We start from the raw sequence: 8,071 nt of genomic DNA, 5'->3' as shown, positions 1-8,071 counted from the left end.
ACCTCAAAGTGATGCTGACAGTCTTGTACTAAGAGTTGCTACGAACCTCAAAATAATGCGACAGTGATGTCGGAAGAATTCCTTATGATCTCAAAATGATGCGACAGTGATGTAGTTAGAATTGCTAATGAACTCAAAATGATGCTAACAGTAATGGAGTGAAACTTTCGAATAACCTCAAAGTGATGCTGACAGTCATGTAGTAAGTGTTGCTACAAACCTCAAAATAATGCGAAAGTAATGTAGTAAAAGTTGCTACGAACGTAAAAATATTGCGACAGTGATGTCGGAAGAATTGCTAATGAACTCAAGATGATGCTAAAAGTAATGTAGTGATAGTTGCTAAGAAACTCAGGAATGCTTACAGTAATGTAGTAAGAGTTTCGAACAACCTCAAAGTGATGCTGACAGTCAAGCAGTTAGCGTTGCTAATGAACTCAATTTAATGCTACAGTGATGTCATGAGAATATCTCAACAACTCAAAATGATGCTAACAGTAATGAAGTGATAGCTGCTAATAAACTCAAAGTGATGCTGACAGTAATGTAGTAAGAGTTGCTACGAACCTTAAAATAATGCGACAGTAATGTAGTAAAAGTTGCTACGAACCTCAAAATATTGCAACAGTGATGTCGGAAGATAGCTCAACAACTCAAAATGTTGCTTAAAGTAATGTAGTGATAGTTGCTAATAAACTCAAAGTGATGCTGACAGTAATGTAGTAAGAGTTGCTACGAACCTCAAAATGATGCGACAGTGATGTCGGAAGAATTGCTAATGAACTCAAGATGATGCTAACAGTAATGGAGTGAAACTTTCGAATAACCTCAAAGTGATGCTGACAGTCATGTAGTAAGTGTTGCTACGAACCTTAAAATAATGCAACAATAATGTAGTAAGAGTTGCTACGAACCTCAAAATATTGCGACAGTGATGTCGGAAGAAATGCTAAAGAACTCAAAATGATGCTAACAGTAATGTAGTGATAGTTGCTAATCAACTCAGTGATGCTTACACTAATGTAGTAAGTGTTTCGAATAACCTCAAAGTGATGCTTACAGTCATGTAGGAAGAGTTGCTACGAACCTCAAAATAATGTGACAGTAATGTATTAAAAGTTGCTACGAACCTCAAAATATTGCGACAGTGATGTCGGAAGAATTGCTAATGAACTCAAGATGATGCTAACAGTAATGGAGTGAAACTTTCGAATAACCTCAAAGTGATGCTGACAGTCATGTAGTAAGTGTTGCTACGAACCTCAAAATAATGCGACAGTGATGTTGGAAGAATTGCTAATGAACTCAAAATGATGCTAACAGTAATGGAGTGTACGTTTCGAATAACCTCAAAGTGATGCTGAAAGTCATGTACTAAGAGTTGCTACGAACCTCAAAATAATGCGACAGTGATGTCGGAAGAATTGCTAATGATCTCAAAATGATGCGACAGTGATGTCGTAAGAACTGCTCATGAACTCAAAATGATGCTAACAGTAATGGAGTGAACGTTTCGAATAACCTCAAAGTGATGCTGAAAGTCTTGTACTAAGAGTTGCTACGAACCTCAAAATAATGCGACAGTGATGTCGTAAGAATTGCTAATGATCTCAAAATGATGCGACAGTGATGTCGTAAGAATTGCTCATGAACTCAAAATGATGCCAACAGTAATGGAGTGAAACTTTCGAATAACCTCAAAGTGATTCTGACAGTCATGTAGTAAGTGTTGCTACAAACCTCAAAATAATGCGAAAGTAATGTAGTAAAAGTTGCTACGAACGTCAAAATATTGCGACAGTGATGTCGGAAGAATTGCTAATGAACTCAAGATGATGCTAAAAGTAATGTAGTGATAGTTGCTAAGAAACTCAGTAATGCTTACAGTAATGTAGTAAGAGTTTCGAACAACCTCAAAGTGATGCTGACAGTCAAGCAGTTAGCGTTGCTAATGAACTCAATTCAATGCTACAGTGATGTCATGAGAATATCTCAACAACAAAAAATGATGCTAACAGTAATGTAGTGATAGTTGCTAATAAACTCAAAGTGATGCTGACAGAAATGTAGTAAGAGTTGCTACGAACCTTAAAATAATGTGACAGTAATGTAGTAAAAGTTGTTACGAACCTCAAAATATTTCGACAGTGATGTCGGAAGAATTGCTCAACAACTCAAAATGTTGCTGAAAGTAATGTAGTGATAGTTGCTAATAAACTCAAAGTGATGCTGACAGTAATGTATTAAGAGTTGCTACGAACCTTAAAATGATGCAACAATAATGTATTAAGAGTTGCTACGAACCTCAAAATAATGTGATAGTGATGTAGTAAGAATTGCTAATGAACTCAAAATGATGCTAACAGTAATGGAGTGAAACTTTCGAATAACCTCAAAGTGATGCTTACAGTCATGTAGTAAGTGTTGCTACGAACCTCAAAATATTGCGACAGTGATGTCGGAAGAATTGCTAATGAACTCAAGATGATGCTAACAGTAATGTAGTGATAGTTGCTAAGAAACTCAGTGATGCTTAAAGTAATGTAGTAAGTGTTTGGAATAACCTCAAAATGATGCTAACAGTAATGTAGTGATAGTTTCTAAGAAACTCAGTGATGCTTCAAGTAATGTAGTAAGTGTTTCGAACAACCTCAAAGTGATGCTGACAGTAATGTAGTGATTGCTGCTAATAAACTCAAAGTGATGCTGACAGTAATGTAGTAAGAGTTGCTACGAACCTTAAAATAATGCAACAATAATGTAGTAAGAGTTGCTACGAACCTCAAAATATTGCGACAGTGATGTCGGAAGAATTGCTAATAATCTCAAAATGATGCGACAGTGATGTAGTAAGAATTGCTTATGAACTCAAAATGATGCTAACAGTAATGGAGTGAACGTTTCGAATAACCTCAAAGTGATGCTGACAGTCTTGTACTAAGAGTTGCTACGAACCTCAAAATAATGCGACAGTGATGTCGGAAGAATTGCTAATGATCTCAAAATGATGCGACAGTGATGTCGTAAGAATTGCTCATGAACTCAAAATGATGCTAACAGTAATGGAGTGAACGTTTCGAATAACCTCAAAGTGATGCTGACAGTCTTGTACAATGAGTTGCTACGAACCTCAAAATAATGCGACAGTGATGTCGGAAGAATTGCTAATGATCTCAAAATGATGCGACAGTGATGTAGTAAGAATTGCTAATGAACTCAAAATGATGCAAACAGTAATGGAGTGAAACTTTCGAATAACCTCAAAGTGATTCTGACAGTCATGTAGTAAGTGTTGCTACAAACCTCAAAATAATGCGAAAGTAATGTAGTAAAAGTTGCTACGAACGTCAAAATATTGCGACAGTGATGTCGGAAGAATTGCTAATGAACTCAAGATGATGCTAAAAGTAATGTAGTGATAGTTGCTAAGAAACTCAGTAATGCTTACAGTAATGTAGTAAGAGTTTCGAACAACCTCAAAGTGATGCTGACAGTCAAGCAGTTAGCGTTGCTAATGAACTCAATTCAATGCTACAGTGATGTCATGAGAATATCTCAACAACACAAAATGATGCGAACAGTAATGAAGTGATAGCTGCTAATAAACTCAAAGTGATGCTGACAGTAATGTAGTAAGAGTTGCTACGAACCTTAAAATAATGTGACACTAATGTAGTAAAAGTTGCTACGAACCTCAAAATATTTCGACAGTGATGTCAGAAGAATTGCTCAACAACTCAAAATGTTGCTTAAAGTAATGTAGTGATAGTTGCTAATAACCTCAAAGTGATGCTGACAGTAATGTAGTGATTGCTGCTAATAAACTCAAAGTGATGCTTACAGTAATGTAGTAAGAGTTGCTACGAACCTTAAAAAAATGCAACAATAATGTAGTAAGAGTTGCTAAGAACCTCAAAATATTGCGACAGTGATGTCGGAAGAATTGCTAATAATCTCAAAATGATGCGACAGTGATGTAGTAAGAATTGCTCATGAACTCAAAATGATGCTAACAGTAATGGAGTGAAACTTTCGAAAAACCTCAAAGTGATGCTGACAGTCATGTAGTAAGAGTTGCTACGAACCTCAAAATAATGCGACAGTGATGTCGGAAGAATTGCTAATGAACTCAAAATGATGCTCACAGTAATGTAGTAATAGTTGCTAATCAACTCAGTGATGCTTACAGTAATGTAGTAAGTGTTTGGAATAACCTCAAAGTGATGCTGACAGTCAAGTAGTAAGAGTTGCTACGAACCTCCAAATAATGCGACAGTGATGTCAGAAGAATTGCTAAAGATCTTAAAATGATGCGACAGTGATTTAGTAAGAATTGCTCATGAACTAAAAATGATGCTATCAGTAATGTAGTGATAGGTGCTAATCAAGTCAGTGATGCTTACAGTAATGTAGTAAGTGTTTCGAACAACCTCAAAGTGATGCTGACAGTCATTTAGTAAGAGTTGCTAATGAACTCAATTTAATGCTACAGTGATGTCGTGAGAATTGCTCATTAACTCAAAATGATGCTAACAGTAATGTAGTGATAGTTGCTAATAAACTCAAAGTGATGCTGACAGTAATGTAGTAAGAGTTGCTACGAACCTCAAAATATTGCGACAGTGATGTAGTAAGAATTGCTCATGAACTCAAGATGATGCTAACAGTAATGTAGTGATAGTTGCTAAGAAACTCAGTGATGCTTATATTAATGTAGTAAGAGTTTCGAAAAACCTCAAAGTGATGCTGACAGTCATTTAGTAAGAGTTGCTAATGAACTCAGTTCAATGCTACAGTTATGTCGTGAGAATTGCTCAACAACTCAAAATGATGCTAACAGTAATGGAGTGATAGTTGCTAATAAACTCAAAGTGATGCTGACAGTAATGTAGTAAGAGTTGCTAGGAACCTTAAAATAATGCAACAATAATGTAGTAAGAGTTGCTACGAACCTCAAAATATTGCGACAGTGATGTCGGAAGAATTGCTAATGATCTCAAAATGATGTGACAGTGATGTAGTAAGAATTGCTAATGAACTTAAAATGATGCTAACAGTAATGGAGTGATAGTTGCTAAGAAACTCAGTGATGCTTACAGTAATGTAGTAAGAGTTGCTACGAACCTCAAAATAATGCGACAGTAATGTAGTAAAAGTTGCTACGAACCTCAAAATATTGCGACAGTGATGTCCGAAGAAATGCTAATGAACTCAAAATGATGCTAACAGTAATGTAGTGATAGTTGCTAATCAACTCAGTGATGCTTACAGTAATGTAGTAAGTGTTTCGAATAACCTCAAAGTGATGCTGACAGTCATTTAGTAAGAGTTGCTACGAACCTCAAAGTAATTCGACAGTAATGTCGTAAATGTTGCTACGAACCTAAAAATATTGCGACAGTGATGTCAGAAGAATTGCTAATGATCTCAAAATGATGCGACAGTGATGTAGTAAGAATTGCTAATGAACTCAAAATGATGCTAACAGTAATGGAGTGAAACTTTCGAATAACCTCAAAGTGATGCTTACAGTCATGTAGTAAGTGTTGCTACAAACCTTAAAATAATGTGACAGTAATGTAGTAAAAGTTAAGACGAACCTCAAAATATTGCGATAGTGATGTCGGAAGAATTGCTAATGAACTCAAAATGATGCTAACAGTAATGTAGTGATAGTTGCTAATCAACTCAGTCATGCTTACAATAATGTAGTAAGTGTTTCGAATAACCTCAAAGTGATGCTGACAGTCATACAGTTAGAGTTGCTACGAACCTCAAAATAATGCGAAAGTAATGTAGTAAAAGTTGCTACGAACCTCAAAATATTGCGACAGTGATGTCGGAAGAATTGCTCATGAACTCAAGATGATGCTAACAGTAATGTAGTGGTAGTTGCTAATCAAGTCAGCGATGCTTACAGTAATGTAGTAAGTGTTTCGAACAACCTCAAAGTGATTGTGACAGTCATGTACTAAGAGTTGCTACGAATCTCAAAATAATGCGACAGTAATATAGTAAAAGTTGCTACGAACCTCAAAATATTGCGACAGTGATGTCAGAAGAATTGCTAATGATCTCAAAATGAGTGCGACAGTGATGTCGTAGGAATTGCTAATGAACTCAAAATGATGCTAACAGTAATGTAGTGATAGTTGCTAATTAACTCAGTGATGCTTACAGTAATGTAGTAAGAGTTTGGAACAACCTCAAAGTGATGCTGACAGTCATGTAGTAATGGTTGCTACGAACCTTAAAAAATGCAACAGTAAAGCAGTAAGAGTTGCTTCGAACCTCAAAATAATGCGACAGTGATGTCAGAAGAATTGCTAATGAACTCAAAATGATGCTAACAGTAATGGAGTGAAAGTTTCGAATAACCTCAAAGTAATGCTGACAGTCATGTAGTAAGTGTTGCTACGAACCTCAAAATATTGCGACAGTGATGTCGGAAGAATTGCTAATGAACTCAAAATTATGCTAACTGTAATGTAGTGATAGTTGCTAATGAACTCAGTGATGCTTCCAGTAATGTAGTAAGTGTTTCGAACAACCTCAAAGTGATGCTGACAGTCATGGAGTGATAGTTGCTAATTAAGTCAGTGATGCTTACATTAATGTAGTAAGAGTTTCGAACAACCTCAAAGTGATGCTGACAGTCAATTAGTAAGAGTTGCTTCGAACCTCAAAGTAATGCGACAGTGATGTCAAAAGAATTGTTAATGATCACAAACTGATGGGACAGTGATGTCGGAAGAATTGCTAATGAACTCAAAATGATGCTAACAGTAATGTAGTGATAGTTGCTAAGAAACTCAGTGATGCTTACAGTAATGTAGTAAGAGTTTATAACAACCTCAAAGTGATGCTGAAAGTCATGTAGTAAAAGTTGCTACAAACCTCAATTTAATGCTACAGTGATGTCTATGAATTGCTAATAAACTCAAAATGATGCTAACAGTAATGTAGTGATAGTTGCTAATAAACTAAAAGTGATGCTGACAGTAATGTAGTAAGAGTTGCGAGTAAATTAAAAATGATGCTGACAGTGATGTCGTAAGAATTGCTATTGAACTCAAAACGTTGCAAACAGTAACGTAGTGATACTTGCTAATAAATTCAATGATGCTTACAGTAATGTCGTAGAAGTTGCTACGAAACTTAAAATAATGCAACAGTAATGTAGTAAGAGTTGCTACGAACCTCAAAATAATGCGACAGTGATGTCAGATGAATTGCTAATGATCTCAAAATGATGCGACAGTGATGTCTTAAGAATTGCGAATGAACTCAAAATGATGCTAACAGTAATGTAGTGATAGGTGCTAATAAACTCAAAGTGATGCTGACAGTCATGTAGTAAGAGTTGTTACGAACCTCAAAATAATGCGACAGTGATGTCAGAAAAATTGCTATTGATCTCAAAATGATGCGACAGTGATTTAGTAAGAAATGTAATGAACTCAAAATGATGCTAACAGTAATGGAGTGAAACTTTCGAATAACCTCAAAGTGATGCTGACAGTCTTGTACTAAGAGTTGCTACGGACCTCAAAATAATGCGACAGTGATGTCAGAAGAATAGTTAATGATCTCAAAATTATGCGACAGTGATGTAGGAAGAATTGCTAATGAACTCAAAATGATGCGACAGTGATGTAGTGAAAGTTTCGTATAACCTCAAAGTGATGCTGACAGTCATGTGGTTAGAGTTGCGAGTAACCTAAAAATGATGCTGACAGTAATGTAGTAAGAGTTGGTAATAACCTCAAAATAATGTGACCGTGATGTCAGAAGAATTGCTAATGATTTCAAAATGATGCTACAGTGATGTCGTAAGATACGGTTATAAGCTCAAAATGATGCTAAAAGTAATGTAGTGATAGTTCCTAATAAAACTCAGTGATGCTTACAGTAATGTAGTAAGAGTTTTGAACAACCTTAAAGTGATGCTGACAGTCATGTGGTTAGAATTGTGAGTAACCTAAAATTGATGCTGACAGTAATGTAGCAGGAGTTGCTAATAACCTCAAAATAACACTACAGTGATGTCGTAAGAATTGCTAATGATATC

The sequence above is a fragment of the Aulostomus chinensis genome, chromosome 1 (assembly GCF_037954235.1).
Source record: "Aulostomus chinensis isolate RoL2024-O1b breed Wild chromosome 1, RoL_Achi_v1.0, whole genome shotgun sequence".
Classification (NCBI taxonomy): domain Eukaryota; kingdom Metazoa; phylum Chordata; class Actinopteri; order Syngnathiformes; family Aulostomidae; genus Aulostomus; species Aulostomus chinensis.
The sequence above is the reverse complement of the archived record's forward strand: the minus strand, read 5'-3'. Positions refer to the sequence as shown.